The sequence below is a fragment of the Chelonia mydas genome, chromosome 1, assembly GCF_015237465.2.
Source record: "Chelonia mydas isolate rCheMyd1 chromosome 1, rCheMyd1.pri.v2, whole genome shotgun sequence".
In the NCBI taxonomy this organism is placed as follows: domain Eukaryota; kingdom Metazoa; phylum Chordata; order Testudines; family Cheloniidae; genus Chelonia; species Chelonia mydas.
The window spans coordinates 40941246-40966404 of NC_057849.1; the positions used below are offsets into that span (position 1 = coordinate 40941246).

The window sequence follows — 25159 nt, forward strand, 5'->3', positions numbered from 1 at the left end:
TGCTAACACCAACTAAACACACATACTTGGAGAAAAACCTCTCTTTGTTAAGGATTCAACACCTCCCCCACTTCAAGTAAGGTCTGAAAGGGTTCCCAGTATATTTTCCTGAGTCATCCAAGTAGCCCTTCAACCAAAAAAGGATGGTAAGACTCAACATTCCTGACATTTCTAAGGAAAAAAAGCAGAAAAACACCTTAATTGAAAAACAACGATGACAGCAACAATAATAAAAATCCTCCACAGCTTTCAAGTGTTTATACATCATAAATAAGCAAAAGGGGGAACAACCCATTTCCCCCCTCTTTGTAGATCATCTTCAAAATAGGATTAAATAATGACAAATAAGTGGATAAGTGGATCCAAGTGGCAACTTAAAAGGAATAGAGTTTAGGTATATAAACACCTATGAATAAAACACAGCAGCCAAAACTCATAATAAATAGGATAGAAAATTCAGATTTACTCAAAAGACTAACAGTAACAAAGATCTATTACTATTTTTAAAAATGCTCTTGTAAACATAATAAAAAATGACTGCTAGATCAACTTGGGCTTTTTTTGGTCTTTAAGAGGCTCATAGAAGAAGAAATTAAACTACAAAGAACCACAGAAGAACCTCATAGTTATGAGCACCTGAGTTATAAATTGACCAGTCAACCACACATCTCATTTGGAACCGGAAGTATGCAGTCAGACAGCAGAGACAAAAAAAAAAAAAAAGAAAAGAAAAGAAAAAGGAAAAAGCAAACACTCTACAGTACAGTACTATGTTAAACACAAACTACTAAAAAAAAAAAAAAGGGAAATTTAAAAATAGATTTGACAAGGTAAGTAAACTGTTTCTGTGCTTGTTTTATGTAAATTAAGATGGTCAAAAGCAGCATTTTTCTTCTGCGTAGTAAAGTTTCAAAGCTGTATTAGGTCAATGTTCAGTTGTAAACTTTTGAATAAACCATAAAGCTTTGTTCAGAGTTACGAACAACCTCCATTCCCGAGGTGTTTGTAACTCTGAGGTTCTACTGTCTGAAATTCCATCCTTAGCTTGTTCAATTGCACGTAGATACAGCAATGGCTTCAAACAGTGGGTGTTCCCACACATACCATATGTTCTACAATACCATGGCACAACTGAATGAATTAAGGATGGAGTTTCATTCTTAATTATGAATTTAGTTGCTTTTGTAGTTTTAAGTCAGACCTTGAATGTTAATTTGAGAATTTTAATGGTAGAGCTACAATAGTTAATGGTGAATTAGACTTGAATGATGTCAGAAGAACCCACCAATGATGCAAGTGTTTTCCCTACTGTTGACATGGCAGTGGATCAGCTGTTAGGCAGTTATTGGACACTGTGAGCATTATTTCAGAAGCTATGGTCTGTTGCTTGCATTGAGAAATGCTTAAGGGCAGCAATTTCTCCATTAATGTTCTTTCCTCTTCAAGTTAGTTTGAAATTTGTGCAATAAAACTGCTTAACCTAATGAATTTTATTTGGATGCATGGGTTTTCTTTTGTATTTTGGATTGTATCAGCAACCTGGCTCTCAGGTGGCTGAACAGGACCCACAGTACTATTATTTTTGTTTAATTTTCTTTCTGTATGGAGGATGACGTTGTGATGAATTAGGGATTCTATCTTTACCACTTCTGAATTTTGGATGATTTTATGAAATTGTATCAAGAAATTACAGTCTTAAGGAAAGCACTCATGTGAATCCCCCATGAGTTAGCTGGGTTGTGCCATGTCTCTGCCAGGCCAGATATGACAGCACTCAACTATAATCTATTCAAAGTAAAACACAGTGGGACAACAGGTTTATTCTATCTGGGAGAAGACACTTCTTCCTCTTGTCAGAAGGGAGGGAGGTTTGCGAGAAATGGAAAATTACCAAAAATCAGAACAAAAGAAGCAGGTGACCCCAAGAGGAGTCTATAAAAGGACTCACACAGGGGAACTGAGAGCCATTTTGCACCAGACTAAGATGAGGGAGGGAGGCTCCTGCAGGGGCGGGGCGGGGCAGGGTAGGCAAGTGTGGTGGAGAACCCTGCCTGTCTGCTTGACATAACACAGATGATCCCCTTCCAAAGGAAGGGTGACCTAGTGAGGGACATATTGGATTTAGGATTATGATCTGTACTTTCCTGTGCTTTATCTGTTAAGTAAAGAGTATAAAGGGATAGACTGAACAAAACAACATGTTTTTGTTGACACTTCACAACTACTGCATGCCCATGAGGTAGTTAAATGTAAACCAGAAGCTTCACACCTTTGGGAGTGGAGTTCTGGGAGAGGGGTATATTCAAGTACTGAGGAGTTTGAAGGGTCAGTGTGGTGCCCAGACAGTTAGGTGGCCGGACAGCAGGTTCCAACACTCACAATGGGGATGTCAGATAGAATGTCTGCTCCCTGGGAATGTGCCTAGAGACCCTGAGATTGGGGCAGTGGCTGGATTCCATTCAGGCTCCAGGAGCCTAAAACACCCCAGGGAATCCAGAGCACAGAATCTTAGATTCCCCTCACAGCAATCCTCATGGGTGGCTAGGAAGGGACACTCGCTAGGATCTGTGACACCTGTCCTAATTATATATATTATTTGGTAAAGAAAAACCAGTTATGTATCTTTTTGAAAAGTAATTTTGAAATACATGTGTAGTAAGTGCAATGGAAAAAATGAGCTAAAAGCAAGAGTTAACAAGGTTGTGCTCATGACAGTAGAGTACAAATAGCATACCAGGGAAGACTTAAATATGTGCACAACACATGTGCATATAGAGAGTAGAATATTTTAGTCCAAACTATTTTTAAAATAAACGTACTGTGCTTCTTCCCTTGCATCTGTTGTTAGTTTCTTTTTCCTTTCTTCTCTATTTTTCCTTCCCTTGCACACAGTGCAGTATCTTGGTGTGTTATCACCTTTTTCTATGCATTTTCCCCTCAGTCCAGTTTTTCTGTGATGTTCAATAATATAAATTTTTCAATCTATTTTCTCTCCAAGAACATTATTCCTTCTTCACTCTGTTCCCTTCCACACTGGGTTCACATCTGTCCTCTCTCCAGCTCTTCTTCCGCTTTGCCAGCTTCGTCTCCTTTTCTTCCTTTCCTTATCAGTTCACCCCTCTATACACCAAAAAGAAAAGGAGTACTTGTGGCACCTTAGAGACTAACAAATTTGAGCATAAGCTTTCGTGAGCTTATACTCAAATAAGTCTCCAAGGTGCCACAGGTACTCCTTTTCTTTTTGCGAATACAGACTAACACGGCTGCTACTCTGAAACCTCTATACACCCTCTCTCCTCACTTACTCATTTTCCCCTCTATCCTCAACCCCTCACTGAGGGAAAGCTCTGAGTCCTCTTTTCCTTTCCCTCCCCTTTGGATACAATGAGAGGGCCATAAGCTGTTTTCTCCCTCCCCTCAGACACAATAAGGAGGGGAATGTTTCTCTTTTCCTCCTCCCACATGGATGTCAGCAGATTTGGCAGGGTACAATGACTGCTCCGTTAACTGTGCTGTTTTAGGCATAAGTCAAGAAGAGTGAAGTTCATAGTCTGTGTCCAGTTTAAACCGAGCTGCTGCAAGCAGGCCGCCTTGTAGCACTGGGGATGGATCCATGACTTCATGCTTAATCCATCCCCAAATTTAGTAAATCTTGTCCACTTCAGATTTCTGAGTCTGATGAAAACTATGCAGTTCACTTGTGTCACTATTGTACATCAAATTTAACCAAATCCAATTTGAAATTATCAAGATATGGAAGTCTTAAAGTCTAGATTTAAAACCAAAAACTTAATTGATCTTCAATTTGTGCTGCAAGTTTTGACACATTTAGTGTATGAATACACAGAATGAGAAATTAAAGCCTGAAGTCCCTAGGCTTAAAAATTTAAAACTTCACAGATGACGAACGAAGGTTTCAGACAAGAAATACTCAGGATACACACATGTAAGTTACTAAATGTATTTTATAAGATACTAACATTTTAAAAAGTAAATATCAAGGTCGATAAAAAATTAAAATCTGATTTTTTATTTATCTTCAATTTTTGTATTTAAATTAAATATGGGTTTATTTTAAAAAAATAATTCATGTTTAATTTTAAATAAGTTTGACAATTTACGTTAAGGCCTAAGATTACTATAATCTATAAAATAATTTAAATTAAATTTAAAAAGTAACATTAAGCAGTATATGTTTGTGGCCAAGTTTTAAATAAAGTCATATCACTAAACTGATGGGAGTCACTGGCTAAGTCACTGGCTAAGGAACCAGAGTTTGTTGAAGGAGTAAACCACTATTGATAGCAGTAGCCTCTTCTGCAAGTAAAGAGAGAATTTTTTATTCAACTAGTTGAGTTTAATGCTAGTTCATTCAAAGATAAGAAACCAATTGTAGTTGAAAAAGCAAAAAAGCTTGTTTTCCTCTTCCAGTCTATGGATAACAACCTAAGTGAGAGGATGAGATCTACTAGTTCTAAAATCTTGGAGGACATGGTAACCCGAAACAATCAGTTCAATTTACTAACTATAGATAATATGTCCTTTGTTTAATAGATCTGTTAAATTTTAAATTCAGAACAGGTTTTGATAAACTTTATTTCTTATGTACCTAGTACGTTTAAGTTTTATTTTACTAATAAACATTTTAAAATGTTTTGTGCATTTTTAACTGAATATGAATTTTCATCTAAATAAAGCTTGACACAAATCACAAGCAAAACATTAATCTAATAAATAAGAAATGCATCATTATATTAAAGTTTTCTGCTTGCTGATTAAAATCAGCGAGTTACATCACTGATTTAAATCAGTCCATCCTGCTAAAAATATATATGCTAAAAAAGGAAAAGCTCATGCTTTCACAATAAAAAATCTGAGCCACATATCATATAGACTCATTCAAATATATCAAAATACCAAAACCAATACCAAATCAAAAGGACCAGATCACAAGCAAAATGTTAGTTTGAAGTGAATTAACCCATATGATTTCATTTCCACATTATATTTCTCTGGTTTGATCGAAGAGCTCAAATTGCAAGACTGGGCAGTGACCAACCAGAAAAAAATAAAATTTATTTCCATTTGAAAAGGTTACAGCTATTAAGATTACTATGTCTAACAATTTGAAATTTAAAACACTACTATTGTACTGCCATAAACTTGTGAGTTCAAAATATTAAAGCCCTAACAAATTACAAAAATGAAATCAATAGAATATTGAAAGACTTTTCACTGAAAGGATTATTGGGTACAGAATGGGCTACTAATGGAAGTCTACAACCAACCAAACACTGTTAAGACTGAGATGGCGTAGTATCCAAGGTCTCTTAGCACTGCTGGACATAACTACTTCAAAATGGTAGGGGGCAGTTTAGATGGACCAGTTCCTATTAAAGAAAACAGATAGCCACTATCCTCTCCTTCTTCAAATCTTTACATAAAAGACATATCTGCTGTGATGACTATAATTAATGCTGACTAAGTTGGAGGCAGCAGTTGGATAATTATGTATTTATATCTTTGTGCCTAAAAATACCTCTATAAAATATGTATATATTTGGATTGTAAATCTCTCTCTCACTCTTTGCATTTCATTGGTCTTTGACTGTAAACACTTTGGTGCAAAGAGCAGGACTTCCCATGTGTTTATACAGTGCCTAGAACAAGGAGACCTCAATCCTGATTTGGGGCTTTTGGGTATCACTACAATATAAGTAATAATAAGGGCAACAGTACATCAGTAAGCCTCAGTTCAAAACTTTTTAATTTCTACAGTTCAAATCCAGTGATCTTTGCTTTTGATTAGATCATTCTTGACCAGGCAGCAAGTGTAAAAAATCGGCACGGGGTAACAGGCACCTATATAAAAAAAAGCCCCGAATATTGGGACTGTCTATAAAACCAGGACATTTGGTCACCCTAATGGTTCTTGAAATGTTTCAGAGTAACAGCCGTGTTAGTCTGTATTCGCAAAAAGAAAAGGAGTACTTGTGGCACCTTAGAGACTAACCAATTTATCTGAGCATAAGGTTTCGTGAGCTACAGCTCACTTCAAAGCGTTCTTGAAATATAAACTGAAGGCAAAATAGGAAGCAAAAAATAAATCCATAAAGAAAATATAATAAAGGCACGCAGGGTCTATAAGTTCTAACAAGACACAGAATCAACTAATTTAAAAATCATACATTTACACTTCAACTTGCAAGTTATCACACTGCACTACTTATACATTACACTACCTCAACAGTACATTGCTTGCACTCACGTTTTTAGAAGTACTAAATATATACAGAACAGAAAAAAGTCATATAAACACCTCAAAGGCAACATACACATGAAATAGATGTTTTGAGTTCTCTCAGAAAGCTCAATAGTCTGTATTAAAATAACCAGTCAGTGGACAAGTGGAAAATGTATTGTATCTACTTCATGTAGATTGTATTCTGCTTTAGATCCCTGCATGTTAACATGAGAAATGATACTAATTTTCTTCAGAGCACTTATTTTTATGCTAGTACAGTAATATCTATCTATAGCGATGAATATACCCAAGGACCGAACTACAGGCATGAAACTGATACAGGGACCTGAAAAACTGAGCAAATATTTTTAGAAGAAAACTTTCTTCTCCATAACTTTTCAGTTGACATACTAGGTCAGATTCTCAGCCATACTGACTTTATACTTGGGAGCAGCTGGGGGGAGCTGGGGAGAAAAGTGCTTGTAATCCTGGGACTCCTTGTGCTTGAGGCTCTATGCCACATGAGAATTTGCCACTGTTGGAAGAATCCTCATCTGCCCGTTTATGATAGCTTTCCACCTGCTTTGTGCAGCGCAGAAAGAGCTGGGCCTGAGAATCTGGCCCCCTGTGTTCAGATTTGTATTTTATTCTGTCAGGAATGTCACAACTCAGTTTGATCACATGATCCTCAGGGCAGGGGCTGAGTCTTTCTTCCTTCAGAAAGTGCACATTTCCTTTTGGGCACTTCTGCAATTTAAAGAAGGTAATTTGCATAGTGTTATCCATTTACATAGTGCTTCATAGCTTCAAAAGCTTTTACTGTCAATATTGAATCTTATTCTCATGGAAGTCAAAGAAAAAATTCTAACTGACATCAGTGGGAGGCAGCCTTATGACAGACAGATTATTGATGAGACCCAGACAGGAAAGAACCACAGAAGCAGACACACAAGGTGGGTGAGGTAATAGCTTTCATTGGACCAACGTCTGCTGGTGAGAGAAACAAGCTTTTGAGCTACACAGAGCTCTTCTTCAGGTCTAGAAAAGGTACTCAGGCCTTGTCTACACTACACAATTTTATCAACAAAACAGTGGAGATGCTCCTCCTGCCGACGTAACTCCCCTGCTATGCTAATATAATAAAACCACCTCAACAAGAGGTGTAGGTCTTATGTCGGCGTTGTTTGGCTGATGCAGTGGTTCCTTACATCAGCTGTGAGGCAGCCGGCCTCCCAGCAGGGAGCTACCAGCAGAGTTGAAAGACTGGGCTCTCAGTTCTTCACACTGCCCCTTCTTAGGTCGGTAGAAGCGCTCCTGGTGATGATGAGTACCACTGACCCAAGGAGGGTAGTGTGGACATCAGCCACCACAGTAATTAATGCTGTGGCTGTAAGACGACATAACATAGGTAGACTTATCTTTGTAGTGAAGATATAACCTTACAGTGTCACAGCTAAATACAAAGTAGAATGGATAGTTTGGCACAGTTAGCCACTCCAGAAGCAGTATATTTCAAGGAAGAATCTGAGGTAGAAGACAGGGTACTTGATGGAAAGAAAACAGGAGACTGGTCTAAGCACAGAGATCCTAAAGAATGAACATCCAAAGCCAAGGCTGAGAGAAGATGGTAAAGGGGCTAGGATTCAAAGGAGTAAAGAGAGAAGGCACGGGATTAGGAGACAATGAAAGAGTTAAAGATAGAGATGAACAGGTAAGGGTAAAGAACATGAAATTGTTGAAATAAGAGACAAGAAACCAGTGAAGGGTTTCAGAGTAGAGGGTTGGGGTTGCAAGAACAAATTTGTTAAAAACATTTTTAATGAGATGGTGCCTAAATGCCAGTGGTGAGAAGACGGGAGGCCAGAGATAAGAAAGCTACAATAATGAAGGTGAGCGCTAATTAAGGCATGGTAAATGAGGTTAGCAGTGTTGGCAGTGAGACAAGAGTAGATTACAGTGATAGTAAAAGAGGGAAAAGTGACACAACATTCAATAGAAAGATCTTGGGAAAGTGGTTCTTTACAAACATTTTTAAATAATAATGCAGTAACTCAGTGAACCATCATTCATATTTCCAATAGCTCTGTAAACCACATATTCACCATATGCCAACAACATTTCTGAAGAGCCATGATACATGTATGACATTTTACAATCTACATACTTTGAGGGAAGCATTCTGAAGGAAACTTCTAGCTTGCCCTCAGACAAGCCGTCATTTGCATATTTTCAAAACACTTATCAGAATACTTGTCATTTATAAGCACTATAGCTAACATGTTTGCACATCCAAAATGTTTTAAACAGTGACTAAATACACAGTGCCTTACAGAAAGATACAAGTAGAAACAGTCTTCGATTTCCATATCAGCTCATACCAATATGCAGTGTGCCAAATATAATTAGACATTAAAATGCATATCCTTTAATCTGTCAATTTTTAACCTACATACTTTGTGCTTGCTCTGACAGGGATTTATTATTCAGCACAATGGTGGGATTGCATTACGAGAACTATATCTTGTTTTTCAGTTGTAGCGCAGACTGACACACAGTGTCTGCTGACCAAATATAACCACATGGACTTCAGAACCAATGGACTCTGGGACAGATACTTCTCTAATCTGACTAGGCAGCACCCCAAATGCAGAGAATCTTTTGTGGCTTCGTTTTCTTTGCACTGCAAGAATTAATTTACGTACTGGTTCTATGAATGGGATTTCATGCAATTCAAACTGAAGAAAATAGAAAGTAATATTTGTGTAGGCTCTAAAAAGCTACCATCACACTCAAATAGATTGAAAAATAAGATGATAAAAATCTTAAAAGCATATGTCATGTACCTTATCTGGTTTTCTATTTGTCTCTAAAGAGAAGCACTTATTTACAATTGACCTGCAACAGGGGTAGTTTAAGATCAACAGGAGCTTGTTCTGAACCCACTCAAATTTCAGGGGTTTCTTCCTGAAATCTCTCACATGAATGAGGAAAAACCCAGGTGGCTCCAAAATGCTGTTGAATCCTAGGGCTGAGCTTTGTTGGCTGGTGCTCAACTCCTTGTGAAAGTTGACCCTGAGCTTACTCACCACAGAGGCAGACAGATTCCTGGTATGCTCAATGCACTGTGGAAGGCTGATCTTTGGACCCCAGTTCTTTATGGTCCCAAAATTCAGTTGCAGCATTAGCCACAAGATCTGGACCTCAACGTTCAAGGCTCTTGTCTTAGTCCAGATGTGTATTTAGCAATGACACAATTAATCATGGTAGGTGACAAATGATGCTGGGGGCACAGCTTGAAGTAGTAGTAACAAAAACCAAATACATGGTTTCCATCATTTGCACCTGCACTATAAAAACTTCCAGCACCCCTGGTAGGTGACTATGAGTGTCTTTGTAGTGAAAAGTGATCTTACAAATGTTGAACTGCACTCACAGTAAAGGAGCTGAAAGGGTGACAGTTACAGAGAAATCTTCCCTGAAGACAACATATCTTTCATGGCAGTTACACAGATGTTTGCTGCAAATTATTTCATTTGAAACACAAAATTCAATTCTTAAAATAAAAATAATTAAGATGTGCCCACAGGTACCGGGTGTGATTCTCAAATAATGTTAATCCACTAAGAACATGTAATGATTAATATCTAAAATGTGACAGCTAGCACATTGCTGAGAAGTCAAGGACACATTACTACTGTACAATATTTTCTTCTGTTTTAGAAGACTCCTTCCTTAGAAGTTTTTAAGGTCAGGCTTGACAAAGCCCTGGCTGGGATGATTTAGTTGGGGACTGGTCCTGCTTTGAGCAGGGGATTGGACTAGATGACCTCCTGAGGTCCCTTCCAACCCTGATATTCCATGATTCTATGACAAAAATAGCATTTTCCTTCATGCCTAATGCAGGACCTCATGCTGATTAAAAAGGGACATCCTACCAAATAATTTTCAATTTTTTTTAATATGCTCCTCTCAGAAGCTTTGTGTATTTGTGTCTACCGCTGCACAGCAAAAACAATACAGGAAAAATATGTTTTCCAAGTTTTTCTCTTTTTAGAACTGTGACATTTTGTAAGTTAAAAATATATATAAATGGAAAAAACCAAAATTAATGTGGAAAAAAAAACTTAGTACGGTCAGGGTTCTAAAGACGTATCACAAACAATGGAATTGATACTAAATTTTTAAAAATATAAAAAATACTTTACAGTGTGCACTGAAGTTTATAACACTCTTTCTCTGAAATAAGGCTACTGGCATGTTAAACCCCATTATTACTCATGCTATACTAACATGATTTATTAATTTTTTAGAGTGCCTCATACTTTAAAAAGGTGGCATAATGATGTAGAGTGAACTGATGCCATTGCCATAACAATCTACGACTACAGTATCTGTCATATAACGCGTTAAAAAACACTGGAAAAGTGTGAAATTCTTCACTTTTAAAGACAGTGAACTAACACTAATAGGTAAAATCTCCATAGTAGTAAATTAATCAGGGAGTTCAACTACAGGCAGAAGTAAATGGAAAGTGGAATCACTTTCTTAAGGATATTTTTATGAAGATTTAAACATGTTATAAAAACATGAAGGCTAACAATTTAAGATCTTTGGTACAAGAGTCAAGGTTATGTTCAGAGGATTTAGACTGGTCCCAACAGGGAGCAGAAAAAACATTCAAATGTCTTATAAGACTGATACAAAAATAACTTGTGTGGTTGAAATTACTTTGTTTTAGGTAATGTTTATACTATAATTAAGTTGTAAAATTATATTTATTTCTCTATAAAGCTGCTAACTTCACTTCCAAATAAGTGATTTGTTTTCTGTGGGAGTGAGTGATCTGGGGGGCAATGCATGATGTAAAACTTTTAAATGTCTTAAAATGCATTTCATTTTCTAAAAAGCAGACATAATTTTTCTCGTCTTTGTTGATTATTTTTTTAAACTTTTTACCTACATAAATTTTTCCCTCAGTCTGAAAATTAAAACATTTTTACTTGACAAAAGGATCACACGGGGAAAGGAAAGGATTAAAAGAGGCCGCTAGGAAATCTATGTGATATACATATTACGATTCTGCGCCATTCACTGTCTTCTAGAAAATAATTGCTAAAGCTTTACATAAATACTAGAAACCCCATTATTCAGTTATTCACTTTTACCAACATTCTTGTCTCAACCTGTAAAATACTTACAATACGGCATGGGACAAACCTTCCAAAAATTGCAAGCAAATAATTTTGCCCACACAATGAATGAAACACCACATCTGTTCAGAAATGCTTTGTTTTCAGAAGATTGAGAAGTAGAGAATAGTGTTGAGAATCCAGAAGTCCACATGGATAAACTGGAATTCATGCAAAATTATAGCGAAGGAGAACCTGCTTGAACATATAGTTATTCAAATCATTTTCAAATATTTGGAGGGGGATATTTTAGATCCCATACACACTGTAAACTGACCGTGTTCAAAAATGATTTTTTTTTTAAATGACGTTAACAATAGCTTCACTAGCATTGTGGATGATGCATAACAAACTGTTTGAAAACCTCTAGAACAGTGGTTCTCAAATTGTGTACTGGTAACCCCTTTCATATAGCAAGCCTCTGAGTGCGACCCTCCCTTTTAAATTAAAAACACTTTTTAATATATTTAACACCATTATAAATGCTGGATGCAAAGTGGGGTTTGGGGTGGAGGCTGACAGCTCACGACCCCCCAGGTAATAACCTCGCAACCCCCTGATGGGTCCTGACCCCCAGTTTGAGAACCCCTGCTCTAGAAAGAGAAACACAGCAAACAGAAATGATGAAGGGTGACAGAGGAGAGAAAATTAGATGTTTACAAAGTCATAATACTATGTACAAATTACAGGCATAACCAAGAAAAGGCTGTGTCTCCGAAAATTTGGATCTCAGAAGGATTAATGACCAGGGAATTCAGCTGACCTTATAGCAATGAAAATTAACATTTTTAACTATAGCGACTTCAGGATAATTCTCTCAGGCATTGAAACGGACTTCAAATGAAGTCTTGTGAATGAAATATTAATATTTAACAATGTTTTATTAACTTAAGTCATTACAGAACACAGAATCTGTGTTTTCTTGATGACTGTGAGGTGGTAATCACCTTTCACTTTTTACTAGTGTTTACAGAACCACCAGCCTTAAGTTTCAGAGTAGCAGCCGTGTTAGTCTGTATTCGCAAAAAGAAAAGGAGTACTAGTGGCACCTTAGAGACTAACCAATTTATTTGAGCATAAGCTTTCATGAGCTACAGCTTGTGGCCTTCCTCTTTACAGAGAAAATGTAGGTTTCTTTTCATAGAATCATAGAAGATTAGGGTTGGAAGAGACCTCAGAAGGTCATCTAATCCAAAACAGGACCAACACCAACTAAATCATCCCAGCCAGGGCTTTGTCAAGCCAGGCCTTAAAAACCTCTAAGGATGGAGATACCACCACCTCCCTAGGTAACCCATTCCAGAGTTCCACCACCCTCCTAGTGAAATCGTGTTTCCTAATATCCAACCTAGACCTCCGCACTGCAACTTGAGACCATTTCTCATTGTTCTGTCATCTGTCACCACTCAGAACAGCTGAGCTCCATCCTCTTTGGAACCCCCCTTCAGGTAGTAGAAGGCTGCTATCAAATCCCCCCTGACTTTTCTCTTCTGAAGACTAAACAAGCCCAGTTCCCTCAGCCTCTCCTCATAGGTCATGTGCCCCAGCCCCCTGATCATTTTCGTTGCCCTCCACTGGACTCTCTCCAATTTGTCCACATTCTTTCTGTAGCGGGGGGCCCAAAACTGGACACAATACTCCAGATGTGGCCTCACCAGTGCTGAATAGAGGGGAATAATCACTTCCCTTGATATGTTGGGCAATGCTCCTACTAATGCAGCCCAATATGCCATTAGCCTTCTTGACAACAAGGGCACACTGTTGAATCATATCCAGCTTCTCATTCACTGTAATCCCCAGGTCCTTTTCTGCAGAACTTCTGTTCAGCTGGTTGGTCCCCAGCCTGTAGTGGTGCATGAGATTCTTCCATCCTAAGTGCAGAACTCTGCCTTTGTCATTGTTGAACCTCATCAGATTTCTTTTGGCCCAATCCTCCAATTTGTCTAGGTCACTCTGGACCCTATCCCTACACTCCAGGATATCTACCTCTCCCCCAAGCTTAGTGTCATCTGTGAACTTGCTAAGGGTGCAATCCATCCCATCATCGAGATCATTAATAAAGATGTTGAACAAATCTAGCCCCCCTGGGGACTCCGCTTGATACCGGCTGCCAACTAGACATCAAGCCATTGATCACTACCCATTGAGCCTGACAATTTAGCCTGCTTTCTATCCATCTTATAGTCCGTTCATCCAATCCATACTTTTTCAACTTCCTGGCAAGAATACTGAGACAGACCATATCAAAAGCTTTGCTAAAGTCAAGATATATCAAGTCCACTGCTTTCCCCATATCCACAGAGCCAGTTATCTCATCATAGAAGGCAATCAGGTTGGTCAGGCATGACTTGCCCTTGGTGACTCCATGTTGACTGTTCCTGATCACCTTCCTCTCCTCCAAGTGTTTCAATATAGTTTCCTTGAGGACCTGCTCCATGATTTTTCCAGGGACTGAGGTGAGGCTGATGGTCTGTAGTTCCCCGGTTCTCCTTCCCTTTTTTAAAGATGGGCACTCTATTTGCCTTTTTCCAATCACCCCCCAACTGCCATGAGTTTTCAAAGATAATGGCCAATGGCTCTGCAATCACATCAGCCAATTCCCTCAGCACCCTCGGATGTATTAGATCTGGACCCATGAACTTGTGTATGTCCAGCTTTTCTAACTAGTCCTTAACCTGTTCTTTCAGCACTGAGGGCTGCTCACCTACTCCCCATACTGTGTTGCCCAGGACAGCAGTGTGGGAGCTGACCTTATCTGTGAAGACAGAGGCAAAAAAAGCATTGAGTACATCAGCTTTTTCCACATCATCTGTCACTAGGTTGCCTCCCTCATTCAATAAAGGTACCACACTTTCCCTGACCTTTTTTTTTGTTGCTATCATAACTGTAGAAACCCTTCTTGTTACCCTTCCCATCCCTTTCTAGCTGCAACACCAATTATGCTTTGGCCTTCCTGATTATACCCCTGCATGCTCGAGCAATATTTTTATACTCCTCCCTAGTCATCTGTCCAAGTTTCCACTTCTTGTAAACTTCCTTTTTGTGTTTAAGCTCACTGAAGATTTCACTGTTAAGCCAAGCTGGTCGCCTTCCATATTTGCTATTCTTCCTGCACATCCGGATGGTTTGTTCCTGCTCCCTCAAAAAGGCTTCTTTAAAATACAGCCAGCTTTCCTAGATTCCTTTTCCCCTCATATTAGCCTCCCAGGGGATCCTGCCCATCAATTCCTTAAGGGAGTCAAAGTCTGCTTTTCTGAAGTCCAGTGTCCATATTTTGCTACTCTCCTTTCTTCCTTTTGTGAGGATTCTGAACTCAACCATCTCATGGTCACTGCTGCCCAGGTTGCCACCCACTTCTACTTCCCCTATCAATTCTTCCCTGTTTGTAAGCAACAGGTCAAGAGGAGAACAGCCCCTGGTTGGTTCCTCCAGTTGTTGCACCAGGAATTTGTTCGCAACACTCCAAAAAACTTCCTGGATTGTCTGTGCACTGCTGTATTGCTCTCCCAGCAGATGTCAGGGTGATTGAAGTCCTGCATTAGAACCAAGGCCTGTGTTCTGGAAACTTCCATTAATTGTCCGAAGAAAGCCTCATCTACCTCATCCTCCTGGTCCGGTGGATTATAACACACGCCCACCACGATATCACCTTTGTTGCTCTCACTTCTAAACTTAACCCAAAGACTCTCAACAATTTTCTCCAGTTTCATACTGGAGCTCTGAGCAATCATACCTCTCTCTTACATACAGTGCAACTCCTCCACCTTTCCGCTCCTTCCTGAACAGCTGATACCCATCCATGACAGTGCTCCAGGCATGTGAGCTACACCACCAAGTCTTTCAGAGTAACAGCCGTGTTAGTCTGTATTCGTAAAAAGAAAAGGAGTACTTGTGGCACCTTAGAGACTAACCAGTTTATTTGAGCATGAGCTTTCGTGAGCTACAGCTCACTTCATCGGATGCTGAAGTGAGCTGTAGCTCACGAAAGCTCATGCTCAAATAAACTGGTTAGTCTCTAAGGTGCCACAAGTACTCCTTTTCTTTTCACCAAGTCTTTGTAATTCCAATCACATCATAGTTCTTTGACTGTGCCAGGACTTGCAATTCTTCCTGCTTGTTTCCCAGGCTTCTTGCATTCGTGTACATACACCTAAGATAACTAGCCGATTGCCCTGCTTTCTCAGCCCCCTCCCCCCCACCATTACACCCTCCTCCTTGTGTTTCCTCCTGGTATCCCACTTCCCCACTTAGCTCAGGGCTTCGGTCACCGTCCCCTGGCGAACCTAGTTTGAAGCCCTCCTCACTACGTTAGCAAGCCTGCCTGCGAAGATACTGTTCCCTCTCTTCATTAGGTGGATCCCATCTCTTCCTAGCAATCCTTCTTCCTGGAACAACATTCCATAGTCGAGGAATCCAAAGCCCTCTCTCCGACATCACCTGCGTAACCACGCATTTACCTCCACAATTCGATGGTCCCTACCTGGGCCTTTTCCTTCAACAGGGAGGATGGATGAGAACACAACTTGCGCCTCAAACTCCTTTATCCTTCTTCCCAGAGCCACGTAGTCTGCAGTGACCCACTCAAGGTCATTCTTGGCAGTATCACTGGTGTCCACGTGGAGAAGTAGCAAGGGGTAGTGGTCTGAGGGCTTGATCAGCCTTGGCAGACACTCCGTCACATCCTGAATTCTAGCTCCAAGCAAGCAGCACACTTCTCAAGTCTCTTGGTCTGGTCAGCAGATGGATGACTCTGTCCCCCTTAGGAGGGAGTCCCCGACAACCACCACCCGTCTCCTCCTCTTGGGAGTGGTGGTTGTGGAACCCCCATCCTTAGGACAGTACATCTCATGCCTTCTGGTCAATGGGGTCTCCTTCTGATCCCTTCCCTCAGATGGCTCTTCCAAATCATTCTCCACATAGTACCTGTGCAGAGAGCCGGAAAAAGGTTTCTTACCTCTATCTAAGGGTGCGATTTTACCTGTATTCAGTTTTTTTACTGTATTAGGCTTAGACTTGCGTGTTTTATTTTATTTTGCTTGGTAATTCACTTTGTTCTGTCTGTTATTACTTGGAACCACTTAAATCCTATCTTTTGTATTTAATAAAGTCACTTTTTACTTATTAATTAACCCAGAGTATGTATTAATACCTGGAGGGGGGCAAACAGCTGTGCATAACTCTCTATCAGTGTTATAGAGGGTGAACAATTTATGAGTTTATCCTGTGTCTGGCTCAAACAAGGCAAGTTTCTGGAGTCCCAGGGAAAATGGGTTAGAAGTAGTCTCAGCACATCAGTTGGCAGCTCCCCAGGGGGTTTCTGTGATCCAACCCGTCATACATCCCAAGAAAAGTACTTCCACTCTGGATTTGTACGTAGCTGAAAATTTCTTCTGCTGTGTATCTCATGTTGGTGAATGTGCAGAGTCTTTTGTTGATCAACAAGTCTTTTAAAACTGGATTTCAGAATAGCTCAAGCATACAAACTGAATAAAATTTACAAAAGCAGAGATTTTTACAATGTTAACTGTATTTCCTGATTTAAGACATTTTCGACAGATATTCTTCACACTACTTTTCCAGAGATAGCTACTTTTAAGTGCTTATCCCTCAAAGCCTTTAATACTTTAAGGTGACATACAAAGATTTAAACAAAAATGAAGTAACAGCAAGGTAAGATGCTGAATGCCCCAAGTAGCGAAGAACAGAGGGAGTTTAAACACATACAGTGGTCACCTTTTTACTCCTAGAGAATACTAAGTAGCTTGAAAGTCTTTAAAAGAGATCAGGGTTCTGTCTTTTTTCTGAAAACAAAACCCAGCCATCAAATGGTAAGTCCTCAATAGTCTGCTGCACCTCAGGCACAATGCCAGAATTCTGCAGCCATGAGGCCCTCCTCATGGTCCCAGCCAATGCCATAATTCTGGCTGGGACATCTGCCATGTCCAGAGCTGACTGCAGTGAGGTCTTGACCACAATATGGCCTTTTGCAATGAATGCCTTAAACTTCTCTGGAGGCTTCTGGCAACTTGTCTGTGAACTTAGACATGATTGCCCAACAAAGTCATATTTAGAGAGCAACGCCTGCTGGTTTCTGCTGCAAATCTGCAGGGAAGAGGAGGTATCAATCTTCCTCCGCATCAACTCCATCCTCTTGGACTCTTTGTACTTAGGGGTGGATTTATACCTCCCCTGCCATTCTTGGTGAATTGTTGCAGTTACCACCAGCAAATTAGGGGCCAGGTGGGAGTAGAAACCCTCAAAATCCTGTATGGGAATGAAGTACCACTTCTCAGAATGCTTCACTGTCGGAAGCAATGAAACTACAGTATTCTGGAGGGCCTTTCCAGGCTCCAAGAGAGCCACATTTATCAACTCTCCGCAGAGCTGATTGGGAAATATCCAGCAGCTTATGCATATTCTCCTTCAGGAATTCTGCCTCAATGTCCAAGGTAGCAGCCATATACTTCAGGAGGTACTGATATGCCATAAGTCTTCAGGTATCAAGGGAGAGGAAGATTTCAACACAGTAGAGTCATGTGGAGAGGCAGTTTTCAGGACTGGAGATCTTCTCTGGAACAGGAAAAGAGTGAGACTTTAGGGGCTGAGGAGTGTCACAAGGATTCTGAGGAAGCCACTGGGCATACAGGTAAGATGCTGGTGGCCTGTAAACATTGGGCCAAGAGCTCCTGTCCCAGCTGCAGGACAGATGCCTATCTCTGATCACTGATGATGATTTGAAGGTGATTTCTGGTGCTTATTGGGCAATGACGAGGGGAAGGATGCCCCTGATCTGGAACCTGAGGAATCCCAGAAGTTCTCTGGTGACCGTGGGGGAACCAGCCTCGATGTGGCAAACAAACAGTCAGACTTGTCTGAAGCCTAATAGGGGCACAGCATCAGTGCCAAAGAGGAATACGGGGTCAGAACTGACAGTACGGAATGAGAGATACTCCCACCAAGTACTGGGAGAAGCGCCCGCATTGAGGCTGGACCAATGGATCTGTAGCAAAGGATACACTAGCATCGAGAAGGCCTTTGATGCCAGGCCCAATGTCGGCTTCAATTCCATAGTCTGAGGCCCGGGAAGTGAAAGGTGTGGTGCCGACAAGTTGGGCAGCTCTGCAACACAGCCAGAAGGTACCAAGGGTGCAACACTGCTGCCAATAATCTGATTTTACAAAAGCAAATAGGGATGTAATACTAACCCAAAAATTGCAAACTGGGGTAACAAAATGACAGACAAATGCCCTCAGAGGAGCTAATGCAACTTCCACTAAATCTTCAAGTTGCTTTCCCAACCATCATCATAAATATTCCTATAAAATAGTGCTCTGATCCTAGGAATGCAGACCACTCGGATTAAATCAGAGAAATTTTATTCAGAAAATAAAAAGAAATCTCCCCACATAGAAGCTCAAATGATTAAAATAGTTACTGAATTATTTCTTACATTATTCACGTTATTGACCTATTTCAGAGTAACAGCCGTGTTAGTCTGTATTCGCAAAAAGAAAAGGAGGACTTGTGGCACCTTAGAGACTAACCAATTTATTTGAGCATGAGCTTTCGTGAGCCACAGCTCACTTCATCGGATGCATACTGTGGAAATCGCAGAAGACATTATATACACAGACACCATGAAACAATACCTCCTCCCACCCCACTTTCCTGCTGGTAATAGCTTATCTAAAGTGATCATCAAGTTGGGCCATTTCCAGCACAAATCCAGGTTTTCTCACCCTCCGCCCCCCCACAGACAAACTCACTCTCTTGCTGGTAACAGCCCATCCAAAGTGACCACTGTCTTCACAATGTGTATGATAATCAAGGTGGGCCATTTCCTGCAGAAATCCAGGTTCTCTCACCCCCTCACCCCCCTCCAAAAACCACACACACAAACTCACTCTCCTGCTGGTAATAGCCTATCCAAAGTGACCACTCTCCTTACAACCTGCATGAAAATCAAAGTGGGCCATTTCCAGCACAAATCCAAATATGTATGGGGGTGGGGGAGTGAGAAAACCTGGATTTGTGGTCATTAAGAAAAACAGATCTAAGAATTCCATGCAGCTAGGCAAGTGCTGAAAACATTTTTCCAGTTTTGTAGTTTTGTATGTAACATGTTATTACTGTAAAAAAAATAAAATGCTAAAACAGTTAACTATTTAAAGTTTAACTATATGCATTGAAGCCCCTTATCTCACAACAGAACACGTTTTCTTTAATTTACTCTTTTTAAAATTATACAGAGAAAATAGTTGACAAACAGGAAACTGTATCTAAAATATTTTACCAAATACTTTACCACTGTTACTGTTTAGGTATTATGGTTGCACTGAATGTGCAGCACTAAATGTTCAGTCCTCATTTCTAGGTGCTGGATCTTGACAACTAAAATAGTAGATGCCAAATGAAACGTTATTCTTAACGCACATAGCAGGAAAACTTTAGGTGCTCCCCACATGCATTTAAAAACAGCCTTAGTAGATATGGAAACAGACTTCATAAGTAGAAAAAATATCTAAGTACAATAAGCCGTAACAGTGGCTCTCAGTCTAAGACCGTGACTATCCAAAATATACGAACTTTTAAGAAAAGAAATAAAGATATCACAGCTTAACATGCCTGTCCTTTAAAATTTAAATTCAATCACACCTTTTTGATTGTTTGCTATACTCCCTTATTCCTCTTCTTCCAGCAGTCTACAGAATTTACCAACACTCTATTTCAGTAGTCACACTTTGCATGAAGTACTTCTGTCTAAATTGTCCACTTGTACTTAGTTTCCCAATGCTTAAGATTTCCCCTGAGTTTTGAACTCTTACACCAAGGAAAAACACCCACCAATTTCACTAGTCTTTTTCATGTTTGTAAATTTATGTTACCTCTCTTCCAAAGACAAGCCCAACTCTTAACTTTTATTCATAAAAGATTCTTTATCTTTGTTACTTCTTATTGCACTCTTTCCCCCTCCCCCCCAAAGCAAGGCAAGAATATCTTCCTTGTGTGGCATGGTGACCAACACTGCATAGAGTATTCCAGATGGAGTCTAACACTCCTGTAACTGTATCACCTCTTGTTTTGTATTCGGTCCCTCTGCTAATACAACCTAGTAACTTGCTTGCTTGCACCTGTGCACAAGCCTTATGGTTTCAATGATTTTTCCACAATAACCTTCAAATCCTTTTTCTAGTCAGGGTGCTGAATGATTGTTCCATTTCAGCACATACTGTATTTCCTTTGGTTTCTTGCTCCCAGACTAATTATTTTACATTTTTCCACAGTGGCATTTGCCAGCTGTTGGCCCAGTCACCTAAACAATTTTAAATCCTTTTGCATCTGATTGTATTATTCCTAATTCACTGCACTGAATTTTATTACTTTCAAAACAGAAAAACTTACAGCAAACACATATATATGCACGAACACATTACTTATGTGGAGGTGTGATGCAAGTGATCAGTGTAATTTATCATATATTTTTGTAATTTATCATGCGCCCTTGGCCATTTCACTTGCATTTTTTACTAATCCCTCTCTACTGGGACTACTTCTAACACGCCAAACTTCTGAACAGCTTCCAACCATGGCCATTTTAAAAAAACAAAACAAAAAACTTGCCATGAAAATATGTCTTTCCCCAAATGTAATCCTGCTGCCCCAAACTGCATTTACCTGCATGTTAGAACCATCAACATCAGTCTCAAACTAGTGACAAGTTTATGGCCTGCTCTTTGATCTATTGAGGGTACAAATGGGAACTTTATTCCATCAGAAGTCCACCATTTTCCCTTTTTCATGGTATAAGGAATTTGTTTCTAGTTCTGGTAGCAGTCAAACTATCAGGCCTTAAAATTATAACATATACAAAGGCTATGGTAGATAATTTTTAGAGATTTGTAAAATATAAAGCATTTATAATTTCCCTTACTGATTATAGCACTGGTGTATATAAGGGAGTTCTCACTCATTCCACACAAACAGTGATTCAGGATATCAACTAATCTGCGGGTGGGATGAGGGGGGTGTAGGTAAGCCAGCAGTCTTTTGGCCTAAATCTTCAACCATATTTGGTCCTCTACAGGTAGAACTCTGCAAACAATGGCACAAAACCAGAATAAGAAAGGGTAAGCACAGTTTTGCAATCTAGTAACTGTTACCCATTCCTGGAACCAGCCAGGGAATAACCATAGACAAAGGATGAACTAGAGCAACACGAAGGGTTGATTTATTGCTTTCCTTATTGCTTCCCTTATTTGCACAGTTATACTCACACACACAACTCACTCATGATGGCAGGCTGCAGGCACGGATGTTGGTTTCGATTTTCGCAGGTGGCTAGGGCTGGCCAAACTTCAGCTGCCCGGAAATCAACCCGCTAGGCGACAAGAGTCCCCAGAGTCCTTTCAGATCTGCGGGAGGGCTCTACTGCTTCCGAGTTTAGCGTGCTGTTACACTTCCTTGTTAGTAACTTTTATCAGGCCGCCCATCTCGAGATTTATATATTCACCACGATAATACCATGGCTCCATAAAAGGGGATATTTGTTTCTTTGCTTTGCCATTGGCTGTCACTCACACTATCTCACTCATTCCTTACATCAATTGATTACATGTTCATAAACATGAATACAACTGGTAATATAAAGCACTGTAGCTTTAAGCATGCGTCTAACATCACTGGAGACTTCTGCTGCTTGTGGCTTTGTAACAGCATAGCAGGAAACTATTCAGATTGCATTTGAAGGAGCAAATGGGGAGGGAGGGGCATGTGCAGCAGGGCACGTGGGGACTGCGTCTGACTACATTGACTTCTCTCATTTAAAAAAAATTGAAGTTTTTATTTTTCAGGCAACCACCAAGTATTCTGTCTTAATCAATACTCCATTTTCACATTTTGCATGTGGGAAAAAAGAAACAAAGTGCAGTCTGAAATATGTGGGTATGAACTATCACTTGATTATGAATTTTAAAAATCCAGGAAGCTAATTCAAAATTTTAATTGAACAAATATGCAAAAGTATATCAGGATTTGCATAATGAATTTGTATAGTTAAACTGAGTGATTTACCACAGCTCTACCATCCTCCAACTGAGGGCTGGTGTACACTAAAGCTGTAAATCGACTGAAGTGGCACTACTTCAGTTACGTAAGTAACTTAAGTCGATGTAACTTAGGTTGACTTATAGTGGTGTCTACACCATGCTGTGTTGATGGGAGATGCTCTCCTGCGGACTTACCTTACGCTTCTCAGGAGCTGAAGTACAGAAGTTGACAGGAGAGTGCTTTGCCATTAACTTAGCCAGTCTTCACCAGATCCACTAAATCGACACCGCTACATTGATTGTAGCAGTGCCAATTTAGCCATAAGTATAGACATGCCCTTAGTGAGCAGGATTGCTGATCTCACCTGATAGCCTAAAGACTGTAGTCCCATTTCATAATCATCCTTTTCCATAAATGTGAAGAACACTGAAGCAGCTATTATTTTTAGGGCTATCAATTAATGGAATGTTTTAACAGAATTTGTGAGCTTTCCGTGATTTCTTCCATCCAATCCACATCACTCCTTACTATTAATTACATTGCCAGAAAATGATTTTATTGCTGTACCTTAACATTTTGAGACTATTAAACAAAAAATTTAAAGAACTGTAAATAAGTTGTTGATATATCTAGTATTGTCCTATTCTGTGACTTTTCAAAAAAGTGGGTTATTTATAAGTACTAATAAATTCATTTAAAACCTAAAAAATTAATATTAAATTGTGTTGGCCTGGTGACAAAATCACTGGTGTGGACATGAGATACTTTTAGTGGGAGTGCCTCATGGACTGTTATTTACCTGGCAACATGCTCGGTTAGACTACACTACAGTCATGTTGTGGAGGGTAATACTTCTAGCCTTTGAAGTTAAATGTTTTTTATCTCTACTTTTTATCCACCTTGAAATAACATCTTATACTTTAAAAATAAATACTTTTCAGCTGATTTTTGTGATCTGACTGTTATCAAACCAAGACTGCTTCTGGCAGAACAATCCACCAAAAGGGTAGAGAGGCCTGAGACATGAGCCTGCACCTTGTCTGAAGCTAAACGTAGTTTTCCCAACAACTTTGTTTCAGATAGACTGTTTGATACAGGTAAAATTAATTCCCACTGCTATCACAGTGGTTCTCAAAACGCGAGTCCTGGTCTGCTGATATGGTCCCGGTCATGTGATACAGATTATCTTTGTGTTTCCAGCTGCTAAGTCACATTATTAGAAGGTAAGAAGTATATTAAAAATGGTTCTAGACATGAATGCAAATTTTATGTAAACAGATATGGTATGTTTTTAATGATTGTCTTGATGTTAACAGTTTAGGCAAAATGATTCATTGTATATTAAATTGATTCTTGTTTTATTTAATGCATTTTCAAAGCAAACTGGACACAAATATTCCCCTGACTTGAACTAACTTGCGTTAGACAAAGCAGAGAAGGCCATGTCCAGAAATCTTATGTGATAGCAGGATGTTAAAACCATATTTGACTTTGTTTATTGCAAAGGGAATAAATTTGTAAAAATTTAAAAGTTATATGTGAAGATAGTGAGTGGGGACAGGGGAGAAAAATGAATTCTCCTAAAAAAAACCCCATCTTGAAATCAAAGATGAAAGGAGAAAGTTTCAGACACAGATTCCTGAATCCTTATTTATTGTGCATGTTTCACGATAGTTGTTTTAGAGGCCTCAATCCAAGATTAGGGATTTATTGTGCTAGGCATCATGCAAACAAGTAAGAGAGATAAGCCCTGCTCTAACTCACAGTGTAGGATTAGGTCAAGATGAAAGAGGCAGAAGAATAGACAGAAAGGTAGGTGATGGGGGGATGAAGTAGTAGTAAAACAAGCACATTTCACATAACTGTGTGCCACCTGACTAAGTGTCAGATGGCAGCATTCCATAAGAAACATGGCAGTGTGAAATCATAAGCAGGGGAGGTGAAGGAGGACAAGGTAATGATTTTGTGAACTTTGACAAGCAATAAAAGTGGAGGTGAACACTGCAAGAGAGATAAGATCTGGTGGTAGGGCAGAGTTAAATAGATAAAGGCCTTAAAAGGTGAAGATACACTCTTAAACTCCTGTCTATAATTTGAGATTTTCTTTTAGTTTGTGAACAAAAAGTATAAGTTTTCTGGAAAAGACAAGCGTTTTCTCATACTCTTCATAATATAGAACCCTAATTAATAGAGAAGTTGTCTGGTGGACATATCCAGTAACATCGGCAGAACACCTCCTCTCACTTTCCAAACTGTATGGACTACTTCCCTTCCCATTAATAGTGTAACTCCTTTGTGGAAGTACAGAAATTACTTAGATGGAAAGAAAAGAGTAAAGAGTTCATTACTGCAGCAAAGAGCGTAGAGAGAGAAACAGCAGAAGGAAGAGAGGGATTCACCTCATAAAAATGGAGAGGGGAGAGAAGAGAAAACAGAAAGCCCACTTCCCTGACCCTCACAGCAGGCAAGGGAAGATGAAAGGAAGTGGAGGGGAATTAGTGTGAGATTCAACTAATTTTCTCTTGGGACCTAAGCCAAGACTTGAACTAAGGATCACAGAGCTCGTAGTTAGTTCATTATCTCAAAGTCTCAATTGATCTCTTGATATATCATCTTCAGTTTGTATGTTCATGATGACTAGTGGATTTTACTAAAAAGGAGGGAGGCTATACTGAATCAT

The 25159-nt window shown here is 39.5% G+C and overlaps 1 protein-coding gene across 8 annotated transcripts in view; it reads right to left on the bottom strand.

The window, feature by feature from the left end:
* The window catches only part of MICU2 (mitochondrial calcium uptake 2), a 253633-nt gene that overhangs the window by 118704 nt on the left and 109770 nt on the right, over nt 1–25159 (bottom strand). The window contains exon 1 of one of the 8 annotated variants that reach the window (XM_043530709.1): nt 2820–3120. The exons of the other annotated variants lie outside the window; for them this stretch is intronic. The gene's annotated coding sequence lies outside the window, so the exon portion shown is untranslated. Of the gene's footprint in view, nt 1–2819; nt 3121–25159 lie in introns of those variants that run through there. 8 annotated transcript variants of the gene reach the window in all.